The following is a 21,081-nucleotide window of genomic DNA, read 5'->3' as shown; positions in this document are numbered from 1 at the left end:
ACTTTTTAACCACAGGTGGTCCTTGACAAATATATTTTATTTTCAAAAATTCAAACTCTTATAAAAGATGTGCTGTTCTTCCTAAATCATACTTAACATGCTGAATTGAATCTTTCAGTAAAGAAAGAACAGAAAATGCTGGTTATGATGATTTGTCTAATATAAGTAAATGTTTTACATAATATCTTATTTTACAAATAAGTGATACGTGGGAAAATAAGCAAATCAAGATCCTATCAGGAACTTTAGGATGTGTCTATATCCTGAATAATACAGTAATTGCAACTCCCATGGTTGAAAAGATGCTTTTCTTTGCTATTAGTAGCATCAGCTGCCAGCTCCCCAACCAGAACAACAAAGTGAACTGTTGACTGAGGAAAGTTCAGTTTATTATAATAACTTATTACAGTAAGGGAGAGCATCACCCTAAGAGAGACGTAGTTTATTAAAGGCGGAAGGTGAGCAAGAGGTATTTCTAGGGCTTAAGGCGTTAGTGATTGAAATCAGGTGTTTAATGCCTGAATCTGATTGGGTTTGGGCACAGTTTTTGATATAATGGTTTAAGATCTGTGACCAAAGACAAGTGAGGGTCTTAGAAAAGTGTTCCTCAGTTTTTGGTTTTCAGCTGAATGATCTCTTTGCCCATTTGAGTAACCTCTTGTCTTGAGAAGAGGGCTGTCTACCTGCATAAACAAACAATTGTCCCAGAAAGAGGCTGGTTGAGCTTATGTTTTTCAGATAATTAGGTGTGAGGGCAGTACCTGAAACAATTAATGAAGTGATTTACTGATTTACTCCTTTACCTTCTTAGGAAAAAATTTTCCAGAGTAAATAATAAAGTCATGTAGATGGAGGCAGCCTTCCACTTTTAGTCCTTTAAGCTCTGGGCCTGCAGGTCTTCTTTGTCCTTACTAGACTCACAAAAGTAACATGAAAAGCGGCTCCTAAAGAGAGTAAGGTTTGCGTCCCATGATCCAGTAAGAACAACAGACACTCCTAAAGTAATTGCCATCTGTGATCAACATGACCAGCCCTGGGCAAAATTGTAAAGAAAGCAAAGTTCTACCACTTTTTTCAGTAATTTTGTAATTTTATTTCTCCTCACCCTCTTAGATTCCCACAATTTTTCAGTTATGCCATTTTCTTCGTCCACCAAATTCTTAGATAACACTTCCCCAAGATCTTCCTATAAGAACCTGAATAGAAGCCAGTAAACTTCCTTTTTAGTTAGAAGAACTCCTTGCTTTCAGTATTTTTACTTGGTAGTTGCTGTACTACTTTAATAAATACTTCAGAAAAATATGAACATACATAACTACTTGCCACAATTTGTTCTATTAAACAGAAAATATAACATGCAGAATTCATGTCTTTGGGGAGGATGAATTACTTAGTAATGCGCAGTATACTCTCTAGAAATATTTATTAACTGCATAATAGATTAAATACTAAATTTCTTCAATATTTTTAAGTTTTGATTTGATCCCTTCAGTTTTAGTTGGCTTCAATAAAATTTTGAATTTGTGTTTTAAGACCAACGTAGGTTGGATTATATGATCATAGCTCATCAGTCACCTTTTGGTTGTTCTTTAGAGTAATGTAGTGAGAAAGCACTGGATTGAAAGTGAGGAAATCTTGGTTTTAGTCTTGATTCTGCCACTAAGTGACTGTGGAAATCCATATATCGCTTAATTATCCTAAATTCCAGTTTATTCATTAATTGAAGAATTGGACTAACTGATCTTTAAAACTAATAGTGGCTCCATCTTCTCTGATGGATGATTCTAAGTTGTGTAGCATCTGAGCTGCTTAGATGGGAACAGTCTTTGTTTTCTAACATGCATTTGTTGGTGATTTGTGCCAAATCTGAAGTGTCATTTATCATACATAGCTGGTTTATCCTAGTTACTTCTGTACATCTGTTTAAAGCGTCTACAGTGAACATTTCATAGCAATTCAGGGAGGGTTAGAACATTCTGGAAAAAACAAGAAGCCTCATTTGCCAAAAGCACATTGACGAACCTATTGAAATAATGAAGATTATTTGGGAGAAGGGGAGGTGCTGACGTAATGAACTGTTCAGATTAGCTACTCTGAATGAACTGTTCAGATTAGCTACTCTGGCTTTTAGGTCCATCTCAGTGAAGATAAACTAGTGTAGAAATATGCTTGTCTTCTAAAGCAGAGATAGCTGGGGATCAGGAGGGAAGACTTGATTAACTCCAAATATTACTGACTCTCAGGTCTAGCTCAGTGAGAATGATGTGGCATTGGTGAAAAACGTTAAGGTAACCAGCAATTAAATGGAAAGAGATACCTACCTTCTATATCACTATAAATGGTAATAGTAAACATAATAAAACAAAAATTTCAAAACAGAGGCAAAATTAAGCTTTAGATCTTTATTCTACCACAGCCAGATTTCAGACCAGGAACAGGAAAAAAGGGAGTACTTCATCACTACCCACTGTTTTGCACTTCCAGGTTATATTTTGTTTTCTTTTTTTAAAAAAAATATTTTATCAGTCTTTGCTCTATGTTAGGAGCAAAAGGGATGAATAGAATCAAACTCCATAGCTAAGGAATTAGAACTCACTAGGTCATATAGGCCTAAAGACAGACTGATTTTAAAAAAGTGAGTTTCATGCCCTGAGTATCTAAATCAAGATCTAGCGCTCTCTGCTTGTAGATCCTTCACAGCTGCTGCCTGGAACATGACAAGGTGAGAGAGGATGGGCAAGGATAGAGATAATGGTTGCTCCTACAGTGGTCCACACAACTGAGTATTCCATTGCTGGCCTTTGAGCCCTCTGTGCTCCCGGTAACCATCAACACCTCCATGTGTGCCCATTCTTGATGACGATTCTGCCTTTTTGCAGCAAGAATCTCCTTCAGGCATTCTCAGTAGTCATTTCCTTCCTCAATTCTCCTTCAACTATTTTGGACTTCTAAGGAATCTCACAGTCTGTGGGCCAATAAGCGTCCTTCTTGTGTTTTTTTGTTTTTTCTTTTCCTGTTTGTTTGTTTTGCTGTGATTTTGGATTTATTGCCACTCTTTTGAAACATTTGGAGAGACCAGGAACATAAGGGAGATAGGCTACAACATGTGTTCAATCCATCATTTGGCAACCATGGTAATCAGATAGATAGAAATAAAGTGAAAGTGGAAATGATGTTAAAAGCAAGTTGAAGAGCAAATAAGCATACAGAGAAATTCCTTGTAGTAATAAACAGAAATCATGTGTCAAGATAAGAGGCTTAGAGCACAGGAATGAGGGGAAGAGTGGTGCCGTGGAGCACCTGGGTCTATGTATATGTAATGGGTATGGCAGGCTACCATGCTTGTAATACCCCAAATCACAGCTTCACTCACACAAAAGGATAAACATTTAAATCAAACTACCTCAAGATAAAATAATCTCATAAATTATTTCATAAATAATGTCAACTGTAAACCCCAACAGGCCCTCTTGCTCTCTGATTATCTATGGTTGAACTTGACATCCTAGACATTCTCTACAGTCGTGGCGTGCCCAAGCATTTTATCTTCTCTCATGTTACCCCCTCTCCTTTAAGTTGTTTTGACTTTAAACTTGTATCTGAGTAAGTTTTAAAACAAGGAATTAGGGAGGGTTTTATTGTAGGGAAAGGGCTGAGTATTTTCCACAATCCTGGACAAGTCAGTGCCGGGCTCTCTGTCTTATTTTTATCTCAGTTCAGATTATCTTGAAGGTAAAAAATATTTGTTGCATTGGACAAAAAGAACCCATATAGATTATTGGAAGTTTAAAAAAAATCTATCCTGCTTGGTAAAATAAATAAAATAACTAATTAATAATTGTATTTATTACAATGCCAGTACTATATCTACATCTATTTCTGCATCTGTATTATAATCTTATTTGGTTTCCATATACAGACCTACCTCATATGACTGTTCAATTATCAATTCTTTTTTTTTGTCAGAACCATTCTGGAAAATTTATACGATTTGGCGATAAGGTCCTTTCATTTTCAGAATAACACACTTCCCCGCCCCCCCCCAATATACCACATAGATATTCTGAAGGAAGTAACATTTTGGCTCTCAGTCAAGAAACAATTGCACTGATACCTGTGTTCTAAACAATTGCACTGATACCTGTTTTCTGCAAGTTAACCACTATTCTTACAGAGTTGAAAAGTATGTTAATCAATAGTTAAAAGGTAATTTAATAAAGATAACCACCCCTAGACAATTAGATAATCTTCAGTCAGGTTAGGTGTCATAATCAGTGCTCAACATGACATTGAAGGGAATGATCTCTTTTGCTTATGTCAGTGTCTTAGATAACATATTTTTTACCCATCCCAAAAGTAGAGAATAAAAGTCTATGTTTTAAAAGTGTTTATGTTTGTGTGGGCATAGAGGTTGGGGCAGATGACGGCAAGACAGTATTAGGATTATTAAACCCCAAAGGCAGAATTAATATTCAAGTTTTGATACCCAAAGTAGTATTTTTTTAATAAATTTATTTATTTTATTTTATTTGTTTATTTTTGGCTGTGTTGGGTTTTCGCTGCTGCACGCGGGCTTTCTCTAGTTGCAGTGAGCGGGGGCTAGCTCTTCGTTGTGGCGCACGGGCTCCTCATTGCGGCGGCTTCTTTTTTTTTTTTTAGCGGTTCGCGGGCCTCTCACTGTTGTGGCCTCTCCCATTGCGGGGCACAGGCTCTGGACGCGCAGGCTCAGCGGCCATGGCTCACGGGCCCAGCCGCTCCGCGGCATGTGGGATCCTCCCGGACCGGGGCACGAACCCGTGTCCCCTGCATCGGCAGGCTGACTCTCAACCACTGTGCCACCAGGGAAGCCCACGGCGGCTTCTCTTGTTGCAGAGCGTGGGCTCTAGGCACACGGGCTTCAGTAGTTGTGGCACGCAGCTCAGTAGTTGTGGCTCACGGGCTCTAGAGCGCAGGCTCAGTAGTTGTGGCGCACGGGCTTAGTTGCTCTGCAGTATGTGGGGTCTTCCTGGACCAGGGCCCGAACCCATGTCCTCTGCATTGGCAGGCAGATTCTTAACCACTGCGCTAGCAGGGAAGCCCCCAAAGTTGTATTTTTGAGAATTGAGCAAGACAAAAAAGTTTGGAAACAAGGTTGTTTCGAGAGAGATATTCCTTTATGTATTCATTTAACACAGCAAAGAAAGGTCTGGAGAACACTGTTGTTGCATTTCACCTAAGGAACATCCCAAGATGGAGTAATATCCACCACCACCTACAGCCCTGGTGGATTAAGGAGATGACAGGGGACAGCGTGGAGGAGGCAGGCAATCAGGTATATGTAGTGGGGGATGAATTATTTTCATTTAAGGGAATGCCGAGACCTCAGGAGCTTCTGCCCAGTTTCTCATCAGGTGTCCTGGCAGAGTCAGCATGGTAGACATCCCTAACATCCCTACAGACAGCCATATAGGAAAAGCTTGGTCATACAATATACTCAGTCAGAGAAAGGGTCTGGATTCTTTTCAGTCAGTGCTGCTTTACAGTTTTTGTGGACAGTGGTGGGATCCAGAAGTTCTCACACACCACTGCAGGGCATCAGTCAGGTACGGGCAAAAAATTCCTGTAACTGTACCTGGTCCTAGGGCTAGATGGAACTCACACTCATACCGCAGTAGGCTCACTTCATAAACATTGAGGGCCAAGATGTGCTTGGTTTAAAGGAGTGCTGCCCGCACCCTGACTAAGCTCGAGAAAGGACTGTTTCCTCGTCACAGATTTTAGCAGAAGTTATCAACAGGTGGCTTTGAGGTGGGAGGCGAAGACCACTTACACAACAGCAGTCGATACCTCATATGAAAGTCCAGGTCAGCTATGCTGCGGGGAAATCCAGGGATGGAGGAGGGCCCCAAGGAGGGGTGGGGATGAAGGTAAAGAGAAACTTACGGGGATTGGAGACATGTGTCTTTGTTTTTAAAGCTCAAGCCTCCATACACTCAGATACCATCTAGGAGAGAAGAAGACTGGAATAAAATTCTGAAATCTTATCCAACGGTGTCTATACAGTTACCTAAAAAGACTTTAAATGTAAATCAGACTAATTTTACTGAATTAGAAGTGTTTTTTTTTTTCTTTCCTTCCCTAGCTCAGATGGGTCAGAACGTGATAAAAATCAGATTGCTATGGCAATTAATCTGTATTTCTTTTTTTTCATTGATTTTCATTGGAGTATAGTTGACTTACAATGTTGTTAGTTTCTGCTGTACAGCAAAGAGAATCAGTTATACATATACTGGGTTGGATCCCTAGGTCACTAGTAGGGCTTAGAGAGATAAAGCTGCTTCCCTTAGGGTGGAGCACATCCCAGGGAGACTTCACCCAAACCATTCATAGGTACCACCTCTGCTGAGCAGAGGAGACAAAATAAGCACATCAGTGGTGCCAGAATTAAAGAAGGGGTGCAGAGACCATCAGAAATATAAGGCAACTCAGAAACAAGGGAAAAGAGGGAGAATGAGAGAAGAAATGTAAACCCTGGGAGAGAACTTTAGTCTCAGAATAAGACTAAACTACAGACTTGAATGAGAAATCAGTCACTGCATGTACACAAATTAAACCCAGAAATGACTAAATTAAATTGACCACAATAAGCAAGCAGATAACTCTGAGTCAGAGTTTGAAAAATAAAGAATAATACCCTTTTTTTCCCAGTACCCAAGTTTGTCACCGGAGTTGTAATTATTAAATATCTATACACTTGCATTTCTTATCAAGGTAGGTGAACTAAAACCTAAATTGTAGTTTAGCTGCTTACATCATTATACACACCATTGTGTGTGTGTTATTTTTCACAAGCATAAGAATGCAGTGAGGGAGCCCAAACCTATTATTGCATCACTACCTGCCAACTATTTTAACTTGAAGTAATTGAAAGTTCTTTTTTTTCAATTTTTTTATTCTAATGCACAGTAGTATGTGAGAAGCAATGACCACAAAATAAATGAAAAAAAATCCACTATAACTGAGAGATAATTATATTTGTACTAAACCATAAGAAAGCCCAGCATATACCTGAGAAACAAAAATTATATTTACGAAAGAAAAAGAAGGAAGAAAAGAGAGGGGACAGTTTGATAGAACAAAGCAGCATATAGCTAAATGGGAAAGATTTGATTTGCTGAAGACCAGCACCTCATGCCTATTTTGAAAATTATTACCCCAGAGTTTTATTCTTTATTAAGACGACAGATGCTCTTTCTTTACACAAAACTATACAAACAGTAATTACCTTTTCAGCTGCTGCCAATAGCTGATAAGAATGGAATTTCTTTTCCCACACATGGTAGGCCATCTACATTAGTAGAAGGATGCTACTTAGTATAAGTCAAGTCATGACTTGTTTAATTTGGATTAAAATATACATAATATAAAAATAACATCTTAAAGCGTGCAATTCAGTGGCATGAAGTACATTTAGAATGTTGTACAGCTACCACCACTATCTAGTTCCAGAATTTTTTCATCACTGCAAAGGAAAACCCCACACCCATTAAGCAATTTTTTCCCCATTCTCCCTTCCTCCAGACCGTGGCAACTACTAATTTACTTTCTGTCCTTATGGTTTGTCCTATATGGGATATTTCATATAAATGGAATCATACAATATGTGGTCTTTTGTGCCTGGCTTCTTTTAATACTTAGCATAATGATTTTAAGGTTCATCATGGCTGTAGCAAGTTTTAGTACTTCATTCCTTTTTATGGTATAATAATATTCCATTGTACAGATATACATATTTTGCTTTTTCCATTCATCTTTGATGGACATTTGAGTTGTTTCTGCCTTTGGCTATTGCAAATAGAATTGCCCTGAATATATGTGTGCCAGTTATTATTTGAGTACCCGTTTTCAATTTCTGCATATGCACTTAGAAGTGGAATTTCTGTGTCATATGATAATTCTGTTTTTATCTTATTGCGGAACTGCCAAATGGAAGCTCTACCATTTTACATTCTTACCAGCAATGTAGGAGGGTTTCCATTTCTTCACATTCTCACCAACACTTATTATTTTCTGTCTCTTTTTGAAAATTTTGTTCATCTTAGTAGGTGTGAAGTGGTATCTCATTGCTGTTTTGATTTGCATTTCACTAATGACGAAGGATGTTGAAAATCTTTTCATGTGCTTCTTAACCATCTATATTTCTTCTCTGGAAAGTACCTATTCAAGCCCTTTGCTCATATTTTTAGTTAGATTGGTTGTTTTTTTGTTGTAGAGCCATAAAGTTTTGAACATGAAGGTAAATTAGAAACCATCTTGATGAACATGCTAATGTTGCAAACGAGGAAACTGAGACCATGGGAAGTTACATGATATGACCAGATTCACCGAGTTGTTACTGAACCTGGGACTCAGATGCAGATGTCCTGTCCCCTACATGGTAAAGCTGTCTCTAGCTACATCCTTTTGTATGCAATATCATAAAACCAACAGAGGTTTTTAAGATGGTTGACTGGGATTAGAAGCACAATCCATAATATTGAAAGAACCATGGCCACCTGAGGCAGTCTAAATACTTTACAATTATGAACACATATTTTGACTTAGAAACGAAATTTAGTGTTTAAGGAGTTAAAAGTATACATGTAAAACACAACATCTGGATCCCTCAAATGTAAAATATCTATTTTAATTGTCATTTTGTGATTTAGGCAATTACCAAAGAAAATGCAAATCATAAATGGATTTTAATGATCACGGCCTAAATCCAGAGTTTAAAATGGCTAACAGACAAAACAAAATAAAAATGGGAGATTAATTTATGTTGTAACATATATAATATAAAGTATTAAAAATTAGTTCATTCTTGTCATCTTTAATATGTGCTTAAGCCTTTTTATTCAGCTTTAAAAAATTTTTCAATTAGTTATAAAACAATGAAGAAGGGCACACAATAAATGAAAAGCTTAAATTTGCTCTTTAAAAAATGGTTGATAGCTCTCCTGAGATCAGACTTCTTTTGGCAAGGTATTAAGTGGAGTGCAAGGAGGCCAGGCCTGTCCCACTCTGGGCTCTAAAGCCAAATTTGCTGTTTTGTGTCAATCAAAGTGTGGAGGGAACATCAGAAACATTGAGGCCAAAGGTCTAAAGCCACTGAGATGGGAGATGAAAGATGGAGCTAATCAGATGCTTAGATGGTCCAGGAACCAAAGAGTGGATTTAGGATGAAAGCACTCAGCTATTTCAGCCACAGCAAACAGAACAGAGCACGACCTTCGGGCTGGGAAGAGATTTTGTGTCAAGCCCAGAATTTCTCAGAAGTCAGAGATTACAAACGGAGGACCGTTGATAAAAATATGGACAGGAGTAAATTGCCGTAGTGCCTCATGACCTGAGAGGTATATTTGCCCTGCTATTCTTCCCTGTATAAGAGAGATCATCCTTTATCTCAGCTACCAAAAAGCATTCTAACATTTTCTCCTGGAGTCTTATTTTTTCATAACTTGAACATAATCAAAATTTGTTGTTCCATTTATATGAGAAAGTCTTACTAATTATCAGCAGTTATTCTTCATCTTGGACTTCTTCATAATTTGAACAATATAAATAGAATTTGGGGACTATTCAAGCATTCCCAAGTGGCATCTTCCTTTCAAGGGAGAGGGAGTAGGGAAGCAGCAAGGGAAGCTAGAGATGCTACCTATGAAGTGGAATGCAATGGGAATCACATTTCTTCCAGTTAGATAGTTCATTTGCTTTGAAGACAAGCGAGTAAACTATGTAGGGACTCAATTTACCATTGAACTCTTATAAATTTCTCCCTATAGATTATGTAGACCATCAGTTTTAAACAATGGGCTCTACCTTTTAAACACAAAATATGTTTTCATTTGCTATCTGGCCATATGAAAACAAAATCGTGTATTTGGTTGCTGAAATTAAAATATGAACACATTTATTTTGCTATGGAGAGTAGTATAATTCATTCATATATTTTCTCTGCTACCTTTGCAGGCATTATTTTATTTTTACATTTAAGTAGTTGTCTTATGTCCAATTTATAGGTCCAACTCTAATTCCTAGATATTATTGTGTAATGTCCCCACAGCTTACCCATTTGTCAGCTAAAATGTAGTGCAGAAGGAAGGTATATAGAATATGCAAAGCTGGGAGTAAACTTGCTTGATGTATCAATTTTTGCTCCCCCCAAAATGATGTAGGATATATAGCATATTGTATATGCAAATCCAATATCGAGATATTTCTTGCTGTATAGAAACACTATTTGTTCAGATATCCAGTTTTCAAAGAAGATGAGCCTTGCTCTAGTTCAGAGGTAAATTCTGATTTTCCTAAGGTTCTAGCATTCTCCAATAGGAATTTCTGTGATGACAGAATATTCCTTTTCTACACTGTCCCTATAGCAACCATTAGCCTCATGGGGCTGTTGAGTACTTGAAATGCGGCCAGTAAGACAGCAAAACTAAATTTTATATTTTATTCAAATTTGATTAATTTGAATTTAAATTTAAATAGGCACTGGCTATCATATTGGACAACCTATCACAACTAATCATTGGCAATCCCATTTCCATTGCCAATAATTGGATTGACATCAATTATTATGAAAAAATGTTGGCCAAAAGATGGGAAGAGAATGTTGCTGGCAAATGAAATGGTCTGTTCTTCTACTAGCAATGCCCTACCTAGCATTGTTGCCTGAAACTCTGACACTAAGTTTTTCACACCATCAATAGTAACATGTCACGGAGCAAGGCTCCAGCATTACTTCGAGACATCCAGTAAATGAGATAATGAATTTTTCATATTGTTTAAGCCATTTTGATCTGTGTGTCCTATTATTTGCAGAGGAAATCATCATAGCTAATATAAACATCTAGATTATTTGATGAAATTGTCAGAAGAAGTATTTTTTTAATCTTTGAAATAGACTCTTACTTGAATTTTAATAAAGATGACTTTTTTGTATATAGTGTATATCTTTGCTATGGTAAGGGTAGAGTACTTATGTAGCAACAACAACAACAGTGAATATCATATTCATAAAGGTATTCATAATTGTTCGAACTTAAATTGATCTTAAAATCTTATGAATAGGTAGCACAAGTGAAAAATATACTATTTTGTACATGAATAGATTGAAATTAGGAGAGGTTAATGAGTTCAGACAACTCTTAAGTAATGGGGATTTATCTCAATCTTGGATCTTTATTTTTTCAAGAAAATACTCCTTTTAATTAGATTAATTTCTCTGTAATTATCCTCTGTGTAAGTGGTCCAAGAATAGAACACAGATCATTTATATATTTGTATATGTAATGATCTAGTTGTTTTTGTGTTCAGCATATCTCTAGCTGTTTGTAAAACCAGAACATTTTTGAGTCAAGTCAGTAGAGTGGAAAGTGTCATATTGACGAGAAGAGCAATATCTGCTTTAGTTATATTAAATACAATTTGGGGAAAAAAAAAATCGAAGTAAGAAGTGGGTTTCTAAATAATCTATAAAATAAAAGATATAAATGTCTAAAGTTACATGCAGTGAATGATTCACTAAATTTAACAGCTAAGAAATTTAACAGTTAAGAAATTCAAGAGATCTAACATTTACTACTCCTAAAATTAATTATTCATACCGTATGTATCTGCTATTAGTTGCCAATGTTTAGGTAGAATTTAGAAAGTGTGTTTAATAATGGGAGTGGTAGATTTTGCTTTTGTATCTGCTTGCATTCAGAGAAGTAAATGTTGGTTTCCTTGAATTTCAAGGGGAAAAACACAATCTTTGAACAGTAGCAGAGGCTTCTGAGTTTAGGTGTTACTTTTGTAAAACCCTAGAATGGCTTGTTGAGGGAGACTATGCATCTCTTTTTCTAAATACATTTAAATATATATTTGATCCTCATTTTTCTGGGAAATGATGTTTTCACATGATGTGCTACATGAAGATAATGCAATAGACTAAAAAATCATTCAGTGTTTTTCCCAGCCTTATGATTTTATCATTTAACTTTATCATTATCAATATAAGGTGATCAGCATATTCAGGTGATGTTGGAATTTAAATATTTTAACCCTTCTGGTTTACCACTGAGAAGCTTTACTAATTTACCTCTTAAAAAACAATTCCAAAATGCTGATGTGAGACTGACTCAAGTGAGGGTAAATGAAAAAAGGAACCTTTGCTATAGAAGGAACCTATCTCTGGGTATCACTAAGCTATAGCAACACTGAGCAAAGAGCTATAAAAATAAAGCTAAGTAATTATAATAATTATTATTACTAAAACAGTGATAATGACATAAGAGATAATATCTACTAAACTTTTCTTTGTGCTATGCACTAAGTTTTTTAATTATCTAATTTTGTATAGCAGTCTGATGAGGTAGGTACTAATATTATTCCTGTTTTATAAGAAACTAAAAGGTAAAGGAATTAAACAATTTTAAATCATGAATAATAGTGGGAAAGCTGGAGTGATTGTTGGGCTTGATTGTCTTCTCTGTTTCTTTCCCTTTTCAATGGCAGAATCCTGGTTCTGCCATTGTCCAATGTTTGAAAACAGTGTTGTTGTTTCTTTCATTTTTCTTATCATGTACAGTGGAAGAGTAAGTCAGGATCCTGTGGGAGGGAAAGCAATCTCAAAATGGATTTGAGGATTCCAAGATGAGTGAGAAATTTTTTCTCACTTCCCATTTAGAGTCAAGAGACAGGCTAGGCTGCACCAGTCTCAAGAGAAAATGGCTGGGCAGGGAAGCATGGTTGATAGGGTCAAAGATAGCCTCACAAAGATTTCTGTGCCTTAGAACAGGATGCAAGCTGGGGATTGATTTCTGTGCCTTAAAACATGGCACATAACTCATGAAAGAGTGACTAAAGCTGCATGAATGAAGAGGTATTTTAGCTAATACATTGCTCCCCAGTTGACTTCCCATCTAACCAATATTTTGGTAGCATGTAGGCCTCCGTCACTCAAAATTTAGACAAAACCCTGGGGGAAAACGATCCAAAGTTGCCTGTGTTTAAGATTCTGCTTTGCTGAAGGAATGGGAACTTAAATTATTAATGTGTATAAAAACAAATTTTACTTTGGCATTTCAGAATTGTGGACTTACTGATATCTAATTCACTGACTTGGTGTAATTTCTAAAAATTGTAAACATAATGATGATATTTGGCCTGATACCTGAATATTGTAATCAATTTATATATCACCTCGGGGTTTAAAGGTTAACTTAATATGTGATGGTTAATGTAAGTGAACAGCTTGAAATGATTAAGTCAGTATTGTGATATTCTGATTATTGCATACAGTAATGTAGGATGTGATTGCATCCTTTAAAACCCAGTGTAAACTCCATAGCTCCATATGACAGTATCCTTAGCACCTAAGGAGGTCCCTGGTCATCAATTAATGTTGAGTGAATACATACAAAACTGGATACACAGATATATATATATATATATATATATGCCAAATATTTAGTCTGGTAAGAGAAAAGTTTGTGTGAATGGTATAAATCAAGTTTTTCTTTACTTTTTGTTTTACCTTCATTTTGAAATGTTCTTAGGGATCAGAAAACTCATACCGGGTCTTTTTCAAGTAAAATACTGTTCTTGACTCCTCTTGAGTCATAGGTCCTCAGAATTTTGCTGGATGAAACTGATAAATCTAATAAATTAATTTCAAAGTGGTTAATGAATAGTTTTACATCTACTATTCCCTAGTAATTTCTGAAGATTATTCTCTCTCTTTTTTTTTTTGGTAACATGGGCTTTTTTTTTTTTTGGCTGCGTTGGGTGTTTGTTGCTGCGAGCGGGGGCTACTCTTTGTTGCAGTGCATGGTCTTCTCATTGCAGTGGCTTCTCTTGTTACAGAGCATGGGCTCTAGGTGTGCAGGCTTCAGTAGTTGTGGTGCACGGGTTTAGTTGCTCTGCGGCATGTGGGATCTTCCCAGACCAGGGCTGGAACCGGTGTCTCTTGCATTGGCAGGCGGATTCTTAACCATTACGCCACCAGGGAAGTCCCTGAAGATTATTTTTATCTGTAAGCAATATCTCTAATACATGGAAGGTAAGATGAACATAGTTTGGGTTAAGAAGTTTTTCGAGAGACCTTACAATCACTCTATATGAGCAACTTTTCTGACAATCAGTTACTTGACTCAAGCTAACAAAATTAAATATACATACATTATTCTTATAGATATTTCAGCTAATGGACAATTTTTTTTAACCAAAGTCTACCTGCACACTCTCCTCCCAATAATGCCTGAGGTTTGTGAACATGATCATGAAAACATATCTCCTACATTTCCTAGCCCTTTTCAGCCTGCCTTTCACTGAGGAAGATAGTAGATTATTTGTAGATGGGGAGACTTGTTAAGTGGTTTTCATTTCTATCACTGTAGTTTTACATTTTAGTGATTAAAATACTTGGCAATGAATTGGTATTTTTTGAATTTGGAAAATATGTATGGAAAATATGTATTCACTGCCATGTTATCTAGAAGTTTCACAATTATACGTCATACTTATTTAAAAAAATAGGTATTTATGACCAAAGGGGAAACGGTGGGGGAGGGATAAATCAGGACCTTGGGATTAACATACACACACCACTATATATAAGATAGATAACCGGGACTTCCCTGGGGGTCTAGTGGTTAGGGCTCTGCACTTCCACTGCAGGGGGCACAGGTTCGATCCCTGGTCAGGGAACTAAGATCCAGCATGCCACGCGGCATGGCCAAAAACAAAGTAAAAAGACAGAGATAACCAACAAGGGCCTTCTGTATAGAACAGGGAACTGTACTCAATATTCTGTGATAATCTATATGAGAAAAGAATCTGAAAAAGAATGAATATATGTATATATATAAAACGATCACTTTGCTGCACACCTAAAACTAACACAATAATGTAAATCAACTATAATCCAATTAAATTATTAAAACATAAATAAATGCACCAAAAAATAAAATAAAAATTAAAACATTTTAATCAAATGAATATGCATCTCGTTGTGTAAATTAAGCCTACATGGAAAAGTATATAGAAGTGGCACAGGAGAAACAAATAAAGGTAAGAAAAACCTTCGACTTTCTCACTGTAACAAAAGATTGCTACTGTGCACTAGAACAAAAGGATAGCTGTTTTAAGGGCCAACTGGAGAAAAAAATCCAAAAGAGTAAGTTTAATTTTTTTTAATTGAGTTTCATCAGTGATATTGATTAAATCCCTCCCCCCCACCCAAGTAAAATCATTGTTATAGCTATAAATGATGGGGCTCCTGTTTTGAGCACCTACACTTCCAACAGGTAAATGACTCTTTAAGCTGTGTTCATGTTTTCTTTCAAATCCAGAATAAGAGGAAATAGGGCTCTAATACTTAGTGATTTAGAGCAGACATAAGGAAAAGCACTACTCCCTGGTAGTTTATATACTCATAGATACGGGGTTATGTGACCAAGGTGATATACATCTGGCCCTGCCCAGAAGCCAAGTGATGTAGTACATCATGATTCTGGGTGTCACCAAATGAATGGATTGGCAACAAGAGACATTATTGTGTACTTTGGGTGGTGGGTCAGGGGGCAGTTGTGGAACACACTGGTTTTATTCTTATCAAATTAAGCATAAATACCAGATCTGGGATTCTTAATTCAGTGTCCTAAAGCAACAATGGATGAGCTTCAGGAAATCTATAAACATGTTGAAATTAAGTATACACAGTTGTACATGCATACATATGTGACATTTTTATAAGGGAAGAAGATCTATTTCTTTCACAGCATTCTTTGTATAGGCTATAGTCAACACGTATACACACACACAAGATTAAACACCAAGGTAACTTGGGTATTAAGAAAAGGATGATTCACATTTTTTCAATGTGTTGTAAGCTATTAAGAAAGGAAATTATTCCACAACTTCTGGTTCTCATGTTCCAACTTACTTCTCCTTCCAAGCATACTCCCTTTCCCTAAGGAAATTCTGATTTGGAAAAATAATTTTCTAAGTACAAGTGCACTCTCCCTGCCTGTGACTCCAGCCTCCCTCTCACCACAGCTTTGCCTCCGTCAGGCTCTCTGCCCCAGGCCTATCGACCCCTTGCAATTTCCAGTGTGTTCTCTCTGACCTCTTACCCTTTGCAGACACAGCTTTCTCTGTCTGAAATATTATCTCCACCTCTAGTCTTCAACTGCTTAACCCTGCTTGTCCTCCAGGATTCCTCCCTGGTGACCTTTGACCAAGTCCCTGGGCAAATCTCTGTCGATGCACATATCAGACTGCACTGAAATAATCTGCTTTTACGTTTTTTTTCACTCTTACTAAATTACAGAGTTTCTTGAAATCTTATGTGTTTAGTACTTTATTTACCTCAGTAAGCTCACAGTCTCTCACAGCATCTGGTACATAAAGAGTCAGTAGTCTTTATTGAGTGTTGATGGTTTAGAAGTGAGTTAACCAAAAAGGTTCAATGAGTTTTCTTTTTTAGGGTGTGTGTGTTTTTAAACAAAGGAAAATATAGGCTAAAGGAATTAATGACTACTTTTGGAACTGATTTCATGCAGAAAGAAGCAATGTAGAAAGATATCTGGTAATAAGGGAACCTTCCTGAAACCACTGAAGTGTTTAAATTCGCATCACATAGTTGGTACCTTAAGAGACCTAGACCATCTTGAATCATTAATCCCATATCCCGCTTGAAAGTACCTTAGAATTCACAATTTTTGTAAACAGTGTAGTTGAAGTTCATAATGAAGGGATGGAATTTATATTTTGTCAGACAGCTATCCTAGCAATATTCTTTTCTCAAATTAGAGTTTAGACAGATTCCATCTAATTACTCTCTTAATAGTTTTCTTAAGACCAATGATTTTCAACTGGTTGTGCAGTGGATACAGTGATGTTCCTAAGCACCTGCCCCTTCAGAACTGGAGGACTTAGTCTACAGTTGCTGGTAGTGCTGCTGCCTGATAGCTTTCAGCTGCCAAACTTTCCTGTATTTGCCCTCAATTGAAGGAAATCTACTCAGCCATAGCCTCACTCTGTCTCTGGGGGAAGCCTACACTCAGTGAATGGTTGATGGGAAAATAAAGGCCCTGCCACTCCTCACCGACAACTTAGAAAGGCCATTGTAGTTACAGAGATTCTTATGGAATTGAGTGACCTTTTTCAAGACTGTGTCACAGCCCACCTTTCTCCCTTGCCCAAAGATGCTTTGCCCCTCACCACCCCTTGCCCCAACAGGAGCTAATTTTGGGAGTGTTTCCTATCAGACTCTGACTCTTGTGTTGAGATAATAGTCTAATGGACAAATTCATAAGTAAAGGAATCAGTTGGGAGGCTATTTTGTGGGAGTGATGCTGAAAGCTCGGCCTCTATGCAAGGGTGCTGAATCAGATCTCAGAGACAGAGCTTTTGGGTGAGGTGAAAAAGAACAGCTTTATTGCTTTGCCAAGCAAAGGGGGACAGAGCGGGCTCCTGCCCTGAAAAACTATGTGTCCTAACCCAGGAGGATTTGATGAAGAGTTTTATAGCAATGGTTCAAGGGTGGGGTTGCTGATAAAACTGGGTGTGTGCAGGGCCTGATCTCCTTTAATTTCCCCTCAGGTGGTCGATCTCCTAATCTTGATGAGCTTTTCTGGTCCCTTTAATCTTGCCTCATGTGGTTTCTTGGCTGCCCCTCCCTTGATTAGCAGCTGTTCGAGTCTGCCCTTTGGAACTCAGGGAAGGTCATGGAGGCTGGAGTTTTGCCTGCAAGAAACATGAGACAGAAAGGCTTCTATGCCCAGGAGCCCCACAGGGTCCTGCTCGGCTTCAGTAGCGGTGGAGGTGGTGAGAAGTGTTTGAATTTTAGATATATTTTGAAGATAGGAACAACAAATTTCTTCACAGATTGGTTGTAGGTTGGGAGAGAAAATGAAGATTCAAGGATGATTCCACATATGTTGGCAAAAGTACTGGAAAAATGGTGAGGCAGGGCCTATAACTGGAGCAGATTTGGGAAGAGATAACTGAGAATTCATTTTAAAATATGTTGAGTTTGAGATGTCAGTTGTGGACATCCAGTGCAGATATCAGTAGACAACAAGATTTATAGGTCTGCAATCTAATGTAGCACTGTGGATGGGAGATGTAACTGTAGAAGTCTCTGGCATACACTCATTTATTTATTTATTTTTTTGCGGTACGCGGGCCTCTCACTGTCGTGGCCTCTCCCGCTGCAGAGCACAGGCTCCGGACGCGCAGGCTCAGCGGCCATGGTTCACGGGCCCAGCCGCTCCGCGGCATGTGGGATCTTCCCGGACCGGGGCACGAACCCGTGTCCCCTGCATTGGCAGGCAGACTCTCAACCACTGTGCCACCAGGGAAGCCCTAGCATACACTTATTTTTAAAGCTTTGAGAATAGGTGAGATCTCCAAGACAATGAGTATAGATAAAAAAGAAGAGAAGACCAAAGACTGGGACTTGGAACACTCCAATTCAGAGACTGGGGAGAAGAGGAAGAACCAGAAAAGAAAATTGAGATAAAATGACAATTGAGGTAGGGTAAATACCAGGAAAAATAGTCTTGGTAGAAGTATGAGAAAGTATATAAAAGAGAAGGGTGTGGGCAACTACTTCACCTGCTTACTTACAGTTCAAGTAAATTGACTTTAGTTACTTAGATGGTGATATTGATGACAGTATTTTTAATAGGGTGATGAGGTAGAAAACATGTGAGGAGAGAAAATAAAAACATCTCTTGCTAGATATTTTGCTATAAAGAGGAGCAGAATAATAGGAAAGTAGGAAAGTGTCCATCAACAGATGAATGGATAAAGACGTGTTGTATATGTATACAATGGAATATTACTCAGCTATAAAAAAGAATGAAATTCTGTCAGTTTCAACAACATGGATGGACCTAGAGGGTATTACGATTAGTGGAAAACGTCAGACAGAGAAAGACAAATACTGTATGTTTTCGCTTACATGTAGAATCTAAAGAATAAAACAAAACAAAGAAATAGAACAGAACAGAAACAGATACACAGATACAGAGAATTGACACTTGGTTGTCAGAGAGGAGAGGGATCTGGGGAAAGGTAAAATGGGTGAAGGGAATTAAGAGGCACAAACATATAACATATATATTACAAGGATGTGCTATACAGCACAGGGACTATAGCCAATATTTTATAATAACTTTATTTGAGTATAGTCTATAACAAAGATCGAATTACTGTGTTGTAACCTGAAACTAATATAATGTTAAAAGTCAATTATAGGGCTTGCCTGGTGGCGCAGTGGTTGAGAGTCCGCCTGCCGATGCAGGGGACACGGGTTCGTGCCCCGGTCCGGGAGGATCCCACGTGCCGCGGAGCGGCTGGGCCCGTGAGCCATGGCCGCTGAGCCTGCGCGTCCGGAGCCTGTGCTCTGCAACGGGAGAGGCCACAACAGTGAGAGGCCCCCGCGTACCGCAAAAAAAAAAAAAGAAAACAAAAGTCGATTATATTTCAGTTAAAGAAAAGAAGGAAGGATTTCTGGAGGAATGAAGTTGGGTTAAGCAAAAGAGAACAGGGCCCACTACACAAGTGAAAAAAGTGGCATTAGATGTGAGCATGATATTATAGTAATAATAATAAACATTTTTTCATGTGCTGGAAATAAGCCAATGTACATGTATAAAGAACTATTTATGGAGCTATGATTACAAATTATAATTTGCAGTCATCTCTATAATTTTATCTAGAAAAATGTACAATATATTCAGATAAACAGCTGATTTTTTTAAGTGTAAAGTGAGGGAATTTCAAAGATTATTTGAAACTTTTTTGTCAGTATTATAATTTTAGCATAGTTAAATTATACCCTACCTTTTTAACATACAATAGGTCCAGAGCAAAAAAATTATATGTGCCATTAGAAGTGTAATTGGGAATATAGTATGTTTTTCTACTACATATTAATTTAAGGTAAACACTATACATCACATGTTAATGGAGACAAAAGTGAAAATGTGCCTAGGAAAAATAAGCATATTAAAGATTTTATTTTATTAATGTTCAAAAATAGAAATATAAAATGTTTTGCTTAAAGTTAGATCTTAATCATATATCACACAAAAATTACTTAAATGACTGCTATTTCCAAAGGCATTCATAATATATTACCAAGAATGGGAATTTAATGTCAAAACAGATTGGGAAAAGGAGTTAGCATCTCACATATATCCTGAATTAACTAATAAGTTTTATGTAAACCACTAAAACATCAGTCAGATTACAGTAGCAAATTCTGTAGCACTGGGCCATACCATTTACAAATAGGAGCATCTGGCAATGATTAACCTGAGTGGAAATTTCCTTTTCCTTTTATTATTCATATAGGTTTAAACTCAATTTCTATTAACATTTATATTTATTCGGGGGCAACATAAAGGAGACTGACTACATGTGAAAACACTGTCCTTTTCTTCTACTTCCTGCCCATGTGTTAAAAGATGTTATTTTAGTTATATCTTGGCCCCATTTCCTATTTAGGTTAAATTTTCTTCTTTGTGGATTTGCTAAACACAAACACAATAATCTTGACTACTCTCACTTACACCAGAGGTGAATTATTACCATTAAGTGAAGGGGTATTGGTTGCAGTAGGAATGTCCTATTTGTTAGGCAAAGCATTCTGTTCCTCCCAAGACCTACTTCTTCTGTTAATATAGAAAAAGGGCATTAGGAGGTATTACTTTGCAGGTGGTATAAAATTTGCAATTTGTCTTGACGCTTGCGATGTCAATCCATATCTTTGTAGAGATAACTCCAATCAGTTTGTTCATGTGAGTTTCTGCAGAAAGAGTGACTGCCTCCTGGTCATTTACTCACTGTTGAACATGTGGTACAATTTCTGCAATTGCTAGCAACACGGAAGAGTGGTCAAAATTATGGTAAACTGAGATGTCTAATTTTTGCTTCCCAAGAGGTGTTGGTGAGTTGAATTACATTTATCAGGGAAGAAACAGAAATCTATCTTTCTATATGTATGTATGTATGTATCTATCAATCTATCTAGTCTATCTCTCGTGATGTATATGATAT

The sequence above is a fragment of the Leucopleurus acutus genome, assembly GCF_964270905.1.
Source record: "Leucopleurus acutus genome assembly, chromosome: 6".
Taxonomy (NCBI): Eukaryota; Metazoa; Chordata; class Mammalia; order Artiodactyla; family Delphinidae; genus Leucopleurus; species Leucopleurus acutus.
The sequence above is the reverse complement of the archived record's forward strand: the minus strand, read 5'-3'. Positions refer to the sequence as shown.